General features: G+C 44.9%; 1 protein-coding gene across 3 annotated transcripts in view; it reads left to right on the forward strand.

The window, feature by feature from the left end:
- Nucleotides 1-15,055, forward strand: part of LOC134337779 (probable G-protein coupled receptor 153) — a 115,849-nt gene that overhangs the window by 42,980 nt on the left and 57,814 nt on the right. For 2 of the 3 annotated variants that reach the window (XM_063033014.1, XM_063033016.1), the window contains exon 2: nt 11,620-11,663. The gene's annotated coding sequence lies outside the window, so the exon portion shown is untranslated. Of the gene's footprint in view, nt 1-11,326; nt 11,454-11,619; nt 11,664-15,055 lie in introns of those variants that run through there. The other variant, XM_063033015.1, reaches the window with a different exon arrangement.

Genomic DNA, 15,055 nt, shown 5'->3' on the forward strand with positions numbered 1-15,055 from the left:
AAAAAAAGTCTGAAAATGCTTAGATCTCTCACAAAATTAGCAGTTCTGCAGGATAGCTTTCAATAATGAAACCGGAAAAGGCTCAGTTCAAATTTGAAATCTATCATTATTGACAATAACACACTTCCTTTAACCTTCCGAGAGTTATGGTCAAACAAATTTTGATCGCTGAAAATCATCAAGATAGTTTGAAAAATAAGCGAGCATTTCCATAATGTGCAAACTCTAATTCCTTCAAGGGCGAGGGCAGCTTGTACGGGAACATCACCACTTCAAGTTCCTCTCCACGTCCTACATCATTCTGATTGGAAATATGTCAACACTGCAGAAATAGCCACTTAAGACAGCCTTACAGTCATGCGTATGAAGCATTTTATGTCTTTGCACTGCTGCAAAACAACAAATCTCACATCATATAAATCAATATAATAATTCCGATTCCGATTCTGATTCAGTGTGCAACTTCGAAAAGCTGGAGGTTACTTTATATCTCTGAACCAAGTAGAAAAATTCCACTAGAAGGTACATTCACCAGAAACATTGCTTTTAATGTGTGCAGTCATTGGCACTCACTGATCCCTGGAGTTGAGAGTAAAAAGACCATGAAACAAAGGAGCAAAATTTTAGGCCATTTGGCTGCTTGGTTCTGCTCTGCCATTCCATCACGGCTGATATATTATCTCCCTCAACCCCGTTCTCCTGCCTTCTCTCTGTAACCCTTTGACACTCTTACTTATCAAGAACTGATCAACCACTGCATTAAATATACCCAAAGTCCTGGCCTCCACATCCACATGTGACATAGTGTTTCATAGATTCACCACTCTCTAGCTAAAGAAATTCATCCTCATTCCCTTTCTAAAGGGTCATCCTTCTGTTCTGTGCTCACTCAAATCTTTTCCTACTTCTCCTACTATTTTCTATTCTGTTATTTGCATAATCTCACTATTTTCCTCTCTAATTATTTATTTCTCAACACCAAAGCACCACCCCCCCAGTTCGGTAAAGGGATATCTTAAAGTTATTTGTTTGAGAGATATTGGCAAGACTTACACTCAGTGGCTAATTTATTAGATACACCTGTACACCTGCTCGGTAATGCAAATATCTAATCAGCCAATCATGTGGCAGCATCTCAATGCATGAAAGCACGCAGACATGGTCAAGAGGTTCAGTTGCTGTTCAGGCCAAACATCAGACTGGGGAAGAAATGTGATCTAAGTGACTTTGACAGTAGAATGATTGTGGGTGCCAGATGGGAAGGTTTGAGTATCTCAGAAACTGCTGATCTCCTGGGATTTTCACGCACAACAGCCTCTAGAGTTTACAGAGAATGGTGCAAAAAAGGGGGAGAGAGAACAACAGTGAGTGTCAGTTCTGTGAGCAAAAGGATAAGAGGGGAATGACCAGACTGCTTAAAGCTGACAGGAACCTGACAGTAACTCAGTGACAGTGGTGTGCAGAAGAGCAACACGGAATGCACAACACATCAAACCTTGAAGTGGATGGGCTACAGCAGCAGAAGACACCAGGTTCCACTCCTGTGGCCACTTTATTAGGTACACTCCTTGAGACGGTGGGTAATGGTGGATAGTTTTCTTCAGTCAGCACTCTCCGTGCAGGTGATAGTGGAGAAGTGCAGCCACAGGAATGGATGCACAGCAGTGCTGCAGTGCCGGCATGTTTCCAATCTGAATAACACAGGACTTGCATGGGAGCTTGGGGTGGTAACGTTACCAATGTCAGACAACTGTGGCCTTTCAGGATTCAGAGGTAGCAGATTATGGAGGTGCTTGATTATTTTTCTGTTCTCACTTGCAAACTTTGTTTGATGACGCTTACCAATCAGATTTTATGCGGCTACAATTTTAAAAAAATTTTTGGGATATTAAAAATGTAATGTAAAAATGTGTTAGTGTTATAGAAGGTCATCGATTAGAAAAGTGAACGGTATACTTCCCTGAATAACTCCTGGGACAAATCCTGAAAAACTACTGATTTTAAGTAACTTTTAAGCATTTTCAGTTTTTCTGTCTTTTTGTTTAGATTCAGGCCTTCTCCTTGACAGTTTTATTCACACTCACAAGTGCTACATGTGCAGTCTGAAACCCACATCTTTAATTCTATCCGTTGCTATTTATTTATTGAGATGCAGTGCAGGTTAGGCCTTTGCTGGCTCTTTGTGTTGCACTGCCCAGCAATACCTCGATTTAACCCCAGCCTAATCATGGGACAATTTAGAATGACCAATTAACCTTCCAACCAGTACGTCTTTGGACTGTGGGAGGAAACCAGAGCACCTGGAAGAAACCCATGAGGTCACAGGGAGAACGTACAAAATCCTTACAGGCAGCGGCAGGAATTGAACCCAAGTTGCTGGTACTGTAAAGGGTTGTGCTTTTCCCTTTCCTTTTCACATCTTGTTGCTCGCTTGATGCTCAACCCAACACAGATGGGAAGCGTGAAAGGAGCCGGCTGGATTCGAACTCGGGACCATTCACCTCAAAGTCCAGTGCTGATGCCACTACACCATACACCACTGGCCAGCATTGCCATTAATCACAGGCATTATTTACAATTATGTTGAAATGTGACAGATTTCTCTCAATAATGTATGGTGTCATTGCCATATTTTTCACAGAAAGTGAACACGTGCGTTAAGTGTGGGCTAAACTACCATGACAAATTTGTTTATGGATGGAATAATATTAAGAAGGTCAAAAAGAGAAATAGCATACCAGTAAATCAAATAAACCACTTCAGTCCACAAGGAGTTAGTTTAACATTTTGGTAAGTTGATTACCATAGTATATTGGCAGGTAACAGCTCTTTTCAATGAAGTAATTGAGTTTCCTCTCTCAAAGGCTTTCAGCATAAGATGTGACACCATAATGACACAAGCTCCATTTTCCTCAAGGAGATTCTGGCTCAGATGCCTGCAGACTTGCAGCCAGAACTCTCAGCGCTGTGAGCTATCCTTTGTTTGAAACCATTTCCTTCGAAGTAAACAAGTAAATAGAGCTGTTTGCGGCCTTTACACGTCGGTAGGTGAGGTGGCACAGCTATGAAACTGTAGCATCCTTTGCATAAGTCCCTCAGCCTGGTTTTCACACTTGATTGAGAAATCGCAATCCCATCTGTCAAGATCATGTACATTAGCGTTTCAAGTGAATAACTCCAGCAGCTAAAGTAAAGTTGGTTGCAAATTTCCTTTTGATGAGGGGATTGAGAGAGGCGGGATCAGGGTGTAACACCACCTTTAATAATGATCTCTTCTAAGACAAGTTTCACCCCTCAGAATGTTGCCACAAAGGAAAGGACACCTTTTCCTTTTGGTGCATGGATGGAATGGGACTACTCTGTTTGTCACTTTGGAGGTTAGAGTTAGAGGTTAGAGCCTGGGTGAAATAGCAATAGCCTCTGTATTTTACAGTACTGCCTCCAAGAGGACCACAACGTTGTTAGATTAGATGAGGTTATGAGAACACTCAGTCCTCTTTTATTGTCATTTAGAAAATGCATACATGCATTAAGAAATGATACAATGTTTCTCTGGAGTGATATCACAGAAAACAGGACAAACCAAAGACTAACACTGACAGAACCACATAATTATAGCATATAGTTACAGCAGTGCAAAGCAATACCATAATTTGATGAAGAACAAACTATGGGCACAGTAAGAAAAAATCTCAAAGTTCCTGAGTCGATCGACTCCCGAGTCCCTGATAGCAGGCGGCAAAAGGAAGAAACTCCCTGCCATAAACCTCCAGGCACCGGCAACTTGCCGATGCCTTGGAAGCAGCCGACCACAGCCGACACTGAGTCCATCCGTCCGAAAACTTCAAGCCTCCGACCAGCCCCTCCGATACAGCCCCCCGAGCGCCATCCTCTGCCGAGCGCTTTTGACCTCGCCCCGGCCGCTGAAACAAGCAAAGCTGAGGATTTGAGGCCTTCTGCTCCGGAGATTCCGGTTACCACACGGTAGCAGCGACAGCGAAGCGGGCATTCCAGAAGTTCTCCAGATGTTCCTCTGTACTCTCACATCCGTCTCCATCAAATCAGAATTGCACACAGTCCCCTACTTGACAGATTACAGATATCATTCACCAGAGAGGCCGCGCGCCGCCATCTTCTCCTCCTCCTTCCTTGTCATAGGGTTTTGGAGGCTTGAGTGTCTCAATGATCCGGAGAGCTATATTGGTTAGGGTCAGGACCTTGTGCTTTGGCTCTTGGTAGGGTCACCCATGCCAAACAGGTCAAAGGGTAGAGGCCAGACTAAGAGTGGTCCACCAATTCTCCAGGTTTAGGGGTTCAGCTCAGGGCTAACAACCCTGACTTGTAAAACGAAATGTTATGAAAACATCAATGAAGAATCCTTCTACATCTGTGTGAGACGGTATGGACAGACAGAGATGGAGGGCTTTCAACATTGCCCTAGATGCTAGTGGCATTGTTAGGCAGTAAGTAAATGTACACAACTTCTCCTGATCTTCAGGATTATAAGCCATTATAAGGAATAGGGTCTCTCATGTAACAAGTGGATTTCTAAAGATACGTTTGAAGAAGCCCTTCTGTAATCCTAAGCACTTTCCATTTTCCGTCTTTTTGTTCGGGTTCAGAATTTCTCCACAGCAGTTTTATTCGCTCTCAGAGGTGGTGTGAGTTCCATATGGTTCTTTCTTCTGACCAGTAATGGTCTTCACCAGCACAATTCAAAGCACTTTCTGATGAAGGTGAAAGGAAACCACATGAGCTTCCTCCCATAGTCCAGAGATTTGTTGACTGCATGTGGGCAGTGATAGGAAAATCAGGGGACTGTTTACTGGCATGTATGAGAGAATGATCTGTGGTGAAAAGAAATTGCTCTATGGACCAGCATAGACCAAAGGGGGCTGAATGGCCTCCTTCAGTGCCTTTGGACAAAATGAGAAACATTACTTAGCCCATGGGAAATTGGAGATAAAATGTGTAACGATTGTACTTGTGTGTAGGTCTGTTCATAACATCAAGGACTTTCAAACAAACACAGATGCCAATTTGTGACAGAAATCTCCCACAAAATTCAAAATGAAAATGACCAGATATGTTTGATTTTGTGCTATTGTTTGATGGATAAGTATCTGCTAACATCTTTATCAGAATCATCATTATTATGTGCTGTGTCGTATGACATGGCCAATCATGGTCTTGACCATAATTGTTCTTGGCAAATTTTTCTACAAAAAGTGGTTTGCCATTGCCTTCTTCTGGGCAGTGTCTTTACAAGATGGGTGAACCAGCCATTATCAATACTCTTTAGAGATTTTCTGCCTGGTGTCGGTGATTGCATAACCAGGACTTGTGATAGGCACTGGCTGCTCATACAACCATCCACCTGCTCCCATGGTTTTACATGACCCTGATCAGGCGGTGGGGATGTGGTGCTAAGCAGGTGTTACGCCTTGCCCAAGGGTGACCTGCAGGCTAGCGGAGGGAAGGTGCACCTTACACTTCCTCTGATAGAGACTTACCTCCAACCCACCATCCTTATCAGAATATCTTATCTAAAAGGAGGGGCCTTCAATGTGGGCTGCACTGAAGTCTTGGCTTAAATATTGGAGCACATAACTCATGGGGAAGATCTGAACCCACAACATTCTAGTCTACCAAATGAGGCCAAAAGCACTGCTTCACCAAAAGTGAGCCTTAGTACTCCTCAACACAACCATGCTTTTGACCCATTAGTAGAGAGCTAAAGTTTTGACCTTATGCCCACGTATTTAAGTAGCAACCATTAGTATTCGATAATTGCTTAAGGTAATTACCTTCTTGACACTGGGTGGCCTCTTTCATTGATTTCTCACTTAAAGCATAATATTACTGTAATCGATTGGTATAATTAATCTAAAGTATTAAGTTTGATGGAGTTATTACAATTCTTGATCATTTATATTCTTGTCAGTCTCCCTTTTCATGAATCATAATCTGCCACGTGAGGAATTGGATTGACTAGAATCCTGGTGTGAAATGATTGATAAGTTGTCTGCAGTCTGTGATTCCAGCCCATATCTTGGTTCTAAGGTGCATAGGGATACCACAGTACAATGCAACAGTGATTGTGGTACTCTTCAACTGCATCAGAAAGTGTATGAGTTGTGCTGGTGAAGATCATTGCCGGTCAGAAGGAGGGACCTTCCCCACAAGGAGGAAAATCTGCTGCGCCAGTGGGCATTAAGATAGCGTAGCTGCTGGGGTAAAGCTTTACAATGCCAGCGATTGGGGTTCACTTCCCCCCACTGTCTGCAAGGAGCTTGTGCTTTGTCCCCGTGACTGCATGGGATTCATCTGGTGTCTGGTTTCAAAGCGTACCAAAGATCTTTCCAAAGACATATGGGTTCGTAAATTTTGGGCATGCTATATTGGCATCAGAGGCTTGCCAAATCTTGCGGATCGATCTGCATTGGAGGTTGATGCGAACATATTTCACTATATCTTTCGATGTACATGTGACAAGTAAGGCTAATCTTCAAATCTTTGCAATATTCCACTAAGTATTTTCACTATAATAACACCGGACAACAGCTTTTTTCTAGTGTTCCTTCTTCAGAACCTTTTTTTTTGTTTATGATAGACTGCTTGAAGCTGAACACAAATATAATTTCAGACTACTTGTATCACATAGGAACTTGGAGAAACAAGAAATTAATTTTTATTGAATGTAATGCATTTAATTTCATAATGGTGCTGACATTTTGCAATAGTTCAACTAAACTAAAGATGTTTGGTTGATGATTTTCATTTGTGCTCAGTGTCTGACACTTTTCACTTAAGTATCCAAAAATAATCAGCCAGCAGTGATGGATTCTAGTTGCCCTGATACCGTTTCTCTATGCCTGCAATGTCATGGTAAAACTTTTCACCATGCTTGTCACTGACAGTGCCAAGATTTGCAGAGGTGAAATCAACTTGGCAATGCAGAAAGTGAATCCTTAGTGACATTTTGCACCTTATAGTTTTGTATGCTTGAAGCATGTTGTCAACCAGCTGTACCAGCTCTGTAGCTACCAAGAAAACTTTAAGTAACATCCTTGAATGCCTTCCATGCAATTTTCTCCGATCTCACTAGACATTCTTCGAATTGCCTGACATTGATGAACTATTTGATTTATGGACCTTAATATTGGCATCAGTTATTTTGATGAATTATCAATTGAAATAACAAATATAGGCGATTTCAAAAAAATGGTGCGTGATAGGGAAATTTAATGGCCCAAAATCTATTTGATACACTTACAATTGCTGTCACTTGCTGGAATTTTCTATTACAAATTTATATGTCTGAAAAGCAGACAAACAAGAAGAAATTCTGGCTGAGTCATCACCTTAATGCCAAGTCACCACCTCTAACAATATATCCCAGAATCCTTCATCCTATGACCTACAACCTACTCGACTGTCACCATTCCCTTCCTACAATGCCAGTGGCCCCTGCCTTTTAACCACTCAGTTTAATTAATGCCAACAGAAAATTAGCACTTGGTCCCTTGCTTGACTGTTAAAAACTACCAGTTAAATTTCCTAGCTGCAGTTTGTATAATGAAATATTAAAGTAAATGCAAGAAAATTCTTCAATATTCCTTGTGGGTTGCTGGTTGCAGTGTGTGAGTATTTAATTTTTAATTGCCAAAAATATTGAGGTCTGGCAACCCAGTCTGTGCACAAGTGCCCAAAATGATATGCATCAAGCCATAAACAGAAGTGATTCTGCTGATTCTGGAAATCCAGAGCAACACACACAAAATGCTGGAGGAACTCAGCAGGTCAGGTAGCATCTATGGAAAGGAATAAACAGTCAATGTTTTGGACCGAGACTGGAAAGGAGGAAGGAAGAAGCTAGAATAAGGAGACGGGTGGAGGGGAGAGAACAGAAGCTAGACAGTGATAGGTGAAGCCAAATGAGGCTGGAGTTGGATGGGTGGGGGAGGGGAAGGAAGGAAGAAGCAGGGAGGTGATGGGTGGGAAAGTCAAGGCTGGAGAAGAGGGAATCTGTCTGGAGAAGACAGTGAGCCATGGGAGAAAGGGAAGGAGGAGGGGCACCAGAGGGAAGTGATGGGCAGGTGATGAGAAGAGAAGAGAAGAGGTGGGGGGGGGGGAGGCATGCCCACAATGTTCAGGAGAATAACATAAGCAACAACAATAACAATAATAATAACAGCAATAATACAACAATAGTAAAACAAGTGCTTTTCCTTCCACACCCACCCACAAACATACAGTCCTCTAACCCTAGGACAAGCCACATTCGGTTCTCCAGTCATAAGATTACTCACAGACTTCCGGACTCTGACTTCACCAGTGGACTCGCAGACCAAGGACGATGATGGGCATTGTGTTGTTAGGACTGCCCTCACTTAATCAAACGGAGTGTAGGAAAGCTGACTTGTGTCTGTGGAAAGGCTTTAGGTGACTCACTGGCCACAGGATATTCGCTTCGCACTTGTGCTTGTAACCGCTGTATTTATGAGCTTGGTTTAGTTAGGTTTCTGATCGAAGGCGATGCCCAGCATGTTGAGGGTGGGCTCCTAGATAACAATAATACCATGGAATGTGTAGAGACCTCATTAGAACTCCTTTTGTTGGATATGGTCTGTGGAAAAAAAATACTTCCTGTGAACAAATGGGGGCAAAAGTCTGAAAGAGACTGATACTGACAATGGTGAATAGCTCAACTATGAGAATAGAAGAACAGGAGTAAAAAGAAATGTCAGGAAGAAGTGTAGAAATATGAAATAACTTGGGTTTTGTAACAGAAGACCGCCCTAGGGTCTGTGCACAACAATTTTGTTGCCACTCATGTCGCGGGAGTGCAGCAACAGCGCCACCTTCTGGCTGGTTGATTAAATTAAGACATTGCTCTTTTAACAACACACATCAAAGTTGCTGGTGAACGCAGCAGGCCAGGCAGCACCTCTAGGAAGAGGTACAGTTGACGTTTCAGGCCGAGAACCTTCATCAGGACCATTGCTGTTTTGAATAGTGGATAAACATCCCTTGGTTCTATTTTAAAGAATAGGGGAGTTACCTCAAGCCAATATACACTCAGTAGGCACTTTATTTGGTATACATGTACACCTGCTTGTTAATACAAATATGTAATCACTAAAGCTTCATCTATTACCTTCTAGCCATCCTCCTTCCCCTCCGCCTATCTTTTTATTCTGGCATTTTCCTCCTTCCTTTCCTGTCCTGAAGGAGGGTCTTGCCCCGAACCATCAACTTCATAGAACATCATTTTCATAGATGCTGCCTGACCAGCTGAGTTCTTCCAGCATTCTGCGTGTGCTGCTTTGGATTTTCAGCACCTGCAGAATTTCTTGTTCAAGGTCAAAAGTTTAGGGGTAACATGAGGGGGAACTTCTTTACTCAGAGAGTGGTAGCTGTGTGGAAGGAGCTTCCAGCAGAAGTGGTTGAGGCAGGTTCGATGTTGTAGTTTAAAGTTAAATTGGACAGATATATGGACAGGAAAGGAATGGAAGGTTATGGGCTGAGTGCAGGTCGGTGGGACTAGGTGAGAGTAAGAGTTCGGCATGGACTAGAAGGGCCAAGATGGCCTGTTTCTGTGCTGTAATATGGTTATATGGTTAAATATGTAATCGGCCAATCATATAGCAGGAACTCAATGCATAAAAATATGCAGACATGATCAAGAGGTTCAGATGTTGTTCAGACCAAGCATCAGAATAGGGATGACTTTGACTATGGAATGATTGTTGGTGCCTGACATTGGTTTGTGTATCTCTGATCTCCTGGGATTTTCACATACAACAGCCTCTAGAATTTAGAGTTTACAGAGAATTGTGTGAAAAACATCCAGTGAATGACAGTTCTATGGGTGAAAATGCCTTCTTAATGAGAGTGATCAGAGGAGAATGGCCAGACTGGTTCAAGCTGATAGGAAGGCAATAACTCAAATAATCACGTTTTCCAACAGTGATGTGCAGAAGAGCATATCCGAATGTACAACACATCGAATCTCGAAGCGGGTGGGCTATAGCAGCAGAAAACCACAAACATTCTTGCTGTGTCTAATAAAGTGGTGACCGAGTGTATATCCCTCAACCATATTGATTAAACCATTTGTTATCACATTGGGTTCTCACTTTGCCAAAGGTGCTTTTTTCCTTCAAGCCAAGCTTATGAAACCAGAGTTTCAACATCCAAATTGTCATTTCATGGGGAACCAAAACCACATGAGAAGTGCCATCCCTTTGATCAGATGTTGAACCTCTGCCTCGTGGGTATGGCGCCATTTGGAAGAAAAGCAGGATAATTTTACCTGTTCTTTCCTGGCTTCGAGTTGAGCTTATTCAATCATTATCTTTGTAATGTTGGAGGGATCTTGCTGTGAATTGAGTGGCTGATGATACAGTACAAAACGCACTTCAATAACCATACACATTGGAATATGCCGAGATTGTGGAAGGTGCTATATGAATGCAATTTGTTGGTGTATGTGAGGTGCAATATAAATGCAATTGGTTGATGTATGAGAATACATAATGAAGGATAATTCAAGAAGATAATTTGAAGGGCTGATCTGTGATCAATTGATATACTTTTGAGCAAATTATGCCCCCTCATATTATGAAGGGACATAATTTTACGGTGATTGGAGGAAAGTATAGGGGGATTGTCAGAGGGGGTGGTGGTAGAGGCAGATACATCAGGGGCGTTTAACAAACCCTTAGGTAAGCACATGGATGAAGGCAAATTGGAGGACTATGCAGGAGGGAAGGGTTAGATTGATCTTAGAGTAGGTGAAAAGTTTGACACAGCATCATGGGACAAGGGGCTTGCATTATGTTGTATTGTTCTAAGTTCTGTATGTTTCTTTACTAAATTTACTATTGTATGAAAAACTGGAACTGATGGTGGATAAAAACAGTAAAAAAAATTGAGGTAGTTTCTCACTTTTTCTCCCCTCCCTCACTCACCTGCTTTCCCCCTCACTTGGCTTTACCTACCTCATGCCAACTGGTACACCTTCCCCTCCCCCCTACATTCCTATATTGGCTTCTTCCATCTTCCTTACCAGTCCTGATGAAGGGTGTCAGCATGAATATTGACCCCTCCATAGACGCTGAATTCCTCCAGCAGTGTGTGTGTGTGTGTGTGTGTGTGTGTGTGTGTGTGTGTGGTTTACACAAGCTAAAGATAGGAATCATGGTACCTACTGGTCGAGGAAGTTAAGTCTGGATGTATTCCTTTGTTTTGCATAACCCTTAGCACATACGTGACCATGGAAACGCTCACTGCAGGCACCAGGCTGCATTGATGTTCTATCTTTAACACAAACTGCCGGAGATTGAGCGAGACACCCTGTGCAACCGGCAGTGTTACAGGGTAAGAGAATTTCAAACTGAGAGGCTAATTCCTTAACCAGAGGGTCAAATGTTGAAGGAATATCACAGGTGAGCCCAAGGTCCAGACATGACTGCTGTACCCCCTCTCTTTATGACCATGGTTTTAATTAAGGATCAGCCAGAAGCTCTGCCTTCAGCTCCCTGCAGTTGCCCTGTGTCTTTGGGTGTCTCTTGCTGAAATCACTGATATCAGTCTGTTTCCTCCCCTCACTAGATCAGGTATGTGAAGAGGACGAGAGTGTTCTATCACTGAAACAGGTAAGTGCTGTGATAATGTGCTGGGGTTTCATGTGTTGCCTGCAGGAGTGTTACAGCAGTGTCAGAGTGGGGTTGTTGTGTGTGAGTGGTACTGGGGTGTCAGAGTGGGGTTGTGTGTGAGTGGTATTGGGGTGTCAGAGTGGGGTTGCTGTGTGTGAGTGGTATTGGGGTGTCAGAGTGGGTTGTTGTGTGTGGGAGTGGTATTGGGGTGTCAGAGTGGGGTTGCTGTGTGTGAGTGGTATTGGGGTGTCAGAGTGGGGTTGGTGTTTGAGGGAGTGGTATTGGGGTGTCAGAGTGGGGTTGCTGTGTGTGAGTGGTATTGGGGTGTCAGAGTGGGGCTGGTGTTTGAGGGAGTGGTATTGGGGTGTCAGAGTGGGGTTGGTGTTTGAGGGAGTGGTATTGGGGTGTCAGAGTGGGGTTGGTGTTTGAGGGAGTGGTATTGGGGTGTCAGAGTGGGGTTGCTGTGTGTGAGTGATATTGGGGTGTCACAGTGGGGTTGGTGTTTGAGGGAGTGGTATTGGGGTGTCAGAGTGGGGTTGGTGTTTGAGGGAGTGGTATTGGGGTGTCAGAGTGGGGTTGCTGTGTGTGAGTGATATTGGGGTGTCAGAGTGGGGTTGATGTTTGAGGGAGTGGTATTGGGGTGTCAGAGTGGGGTTGCTGTGTGTGAGTGATATTGGGGTGTCACAGTGGGGTTGGTGTTTGAGGGAGTGGTATTGGGGTGTCAGAGTGGGGTTGCTGTGTGTGAGTGATATTGGGGTGTCAGAGTGGGATTGGTGTATGAGGAAATGGTATTGGGGTGTCACAGTGGGATTGATGTGTGTGTGCGTAGTATTGGGGTGTCAGAGTGGGGTGGTTCTGTGTGGAAGTGGTATTGGGGTGTCAGAGTGAGGCTGACGTATGAGAGAGTGGTACTGGGGCGTCACAGTGGGGTTGATGTATGAGGAAGTGGTATTGGGGTGTCATAGTGGGATTGATGTGTGTGGAAGTGGTATTGGGGTGTCAGAGTGGGGTGGTTCTGTGTGGGAGTGGTATTAGTGGTCAGAGTAGGGTTATTGATTGTGGGAGTAGACTTGGGATGTCAGGGAGGGATTATTGAGTGTGGGAGCGGTAGTGGGGTATCAGAAAAGGATTGTTGATTGTAGGAGTTGAATTGGGGCATTGAAGTGGTTTTCGGGTGTTAGAGTAGGGTTATTGAGTGTGGGAGTGGATTTGGGGTGTCAGGGAGAGATTATTGAGTGTGGTAGTGGTATTGGGGCATCAGAGTGGTATTGGTGTGTCAGGTTGGGGTTGCTGTATGTGGGAGTTGTATTGTGGTGTCAGAGTGGGGTTGTTGAGTATATGTGCGGTATTGGCGTATCAGAGTGGGGGTGGTGAATATGGGAGTTGTTTTAGGGTGGAGTGGGGTTAGTGAGTGTGGGAGTGGTATTGGGGTGTCAGAGTGAGTTGTGTGTGGGAGTGGTATTGGGGTGTCAGAGTGGGTTGTTGTGTGTGGGAGTGGTATTGAGGTGTCACAGTGGAATTGATGTGTGTGGAAGTGGTATTGGGGTGGTTCTGTGTGGGAGTGGTATTAGTGGTCACAGTGGGGTTATTGAGCGTGGGAGTGGATTTGGGGTGTCAGGGAGGGATTATTGAGTGTGGGAGTGGTACTGGGGTATCAGAGAAGGATTGTTGATTGTAGGAGTTGTATTGGGATATTGGAGTGGTTTTGGGGTGTTAGAGTAGGGTTATTGAGCGTGGGAGTGGATTTGGGGTGTCCGGGAGAGATTATCGAGTGTGGCAGTGGTATTGGGGCATCAGAGTGGTATTGGTGTGTCAGGTTGTGGTTGCTGTATGTGGGAGTTGTATTGTGGTGTCAGACTGGGGGTGGTGAATATGGGAGTTGTTTTAGGGTGGAGTGGGGTTAGTGAGTGTGGGAGTGGTATTGGGGTGTCAGAGTGGGTTGTTGTGTGTGGGAGTGGTATTGGGGTGTCAGAGTGGGTTGTATGTGGGAGTGGTATTGGGGCATCAGAGTTATATTGAATGTCAGAGTGGAGTTGCTGTCTGTTAAGTGGTATTGGGGCATCAGAGTGGGGTTGATGTGTGGGAGTGGTATTGAGGTGTCAGAGTAACGTTGAATGTGGGAGTGGTACTGGGGTATTAGAGTAATGTCGTTGTGTGTGGGAGTGGTGTTGGGATGTCAGAGTGGGGTTGTTTCTGGGAGTGGTATTGGGGTGTCAGATGAGTTATTGAGCGTGGGAGTGGTATTGGGGTGTCAGTGAGGTTTGGTGATGAATTATCAGACTGATGTTGGTGGCTGTGATAGTGGTGTTGAGGGGTCAGAGAGGGAGTTCAGTGTGTGGCATTGTGGTTGGATGGCTGTGCTGTGTGTGATATTGGCATGCTGGAGTGGTGTTGTATTGGTTGTGGTGCTGGGTGTGTGGGAATGGTGTTGGGGGTGTCGAAGTGGTGATGTATCGTATGTGGTGGTGTTGGGGGTGTGGAGGTGTGGGAGTGATGTTGTATTCTGTGTGGTGTTGTTGGTGGTGTGGGAGTGGTGTTGTATCATGTGTAGTGATGTTGGGGGTGTGGGATTGATGTTGTATTGTGTGTGGTGGTGTTGGAGTGTGGGAATGGTGTTGTATTGTGTGTGGGTGTGGTGTTGGAGGTGTGGGAGTAATGTTGTATTGTGTGTGGTGATGGTGAGGTGTGGGAGTGGTGTTGGGAGTGTGGGAGTGGTGTTGTATTGTGTGTGGTGGTGCTGGGGGTGTGGGAGTGGTGTTGGGGGGTGTGGGAATGGTGTTGGGACTGTGTGGTGGTTTTGGGGGTGTGGGAATGGTGTTGGGGGTGTGGTAGTGTTGTATTGTGTGTGGGAATGGTGTTGGGGATATGGGAGTGTTGTATTGTGTGTGGGAATGGTGTTGGGGGTGTGTGGTGGTGTTGGGTGTGTGGGAATGGTGTTGGGGGTGTGTGGTGGTGTTGGGGGTGTGGGAGTGGTGTTGGGGGTTTGTGGTGGTGTTGGGTGTGTGGTGGTGTTGGGGGGGTGTGGGAATGGTGTTGGGTGTGTGGGAATAGTGTTGGGGGGTGTGTGGTGGTGTTGGGGGTGTGGGGTGGTGTTGGGTGTGTGGGAGTGGTGGGGGTGTGGGAGTGGTGTAGGGGGTGTGGGAGTGGTGTTGGGAGGTGTGGGAGTGGTGTTGGGTGTGTGGGAGTGGTGTTGGGGGTGTGCGGTGGTGTTGGGGGTGTGGGAATGGTGTTGGGGGGTGTGGGAGTAGTGTTGGGTGTGTGGGAGTGGTGTTGGGGGTGTGCGGTGGTGTTGGGGTGTGGGAGTGGTGTTGGGTGTGTGGGAGTGGTGTTGGGGGTGTGCGGTGGTGTTGGGGGTGTGTGGTGGTGTTGGGTGTGTGGGAATGGTGTTGGGG

The sequence above is a fragment of the Mobula hypostoma genome, chromosome 25 (assembly GCF_963921235.1).
Source record: "Mobula hypostoma chromosome 25, sMobHyp1.1, whole genome shotgun sequence".
Taxonomy (NCBI): domain Eukaryota; kingdom Metazoa; phylum Chordata; class Chondrichthyes; order Myliobatiformes; family Myliobatidae; genus Mobula; species Mobula hypostoma.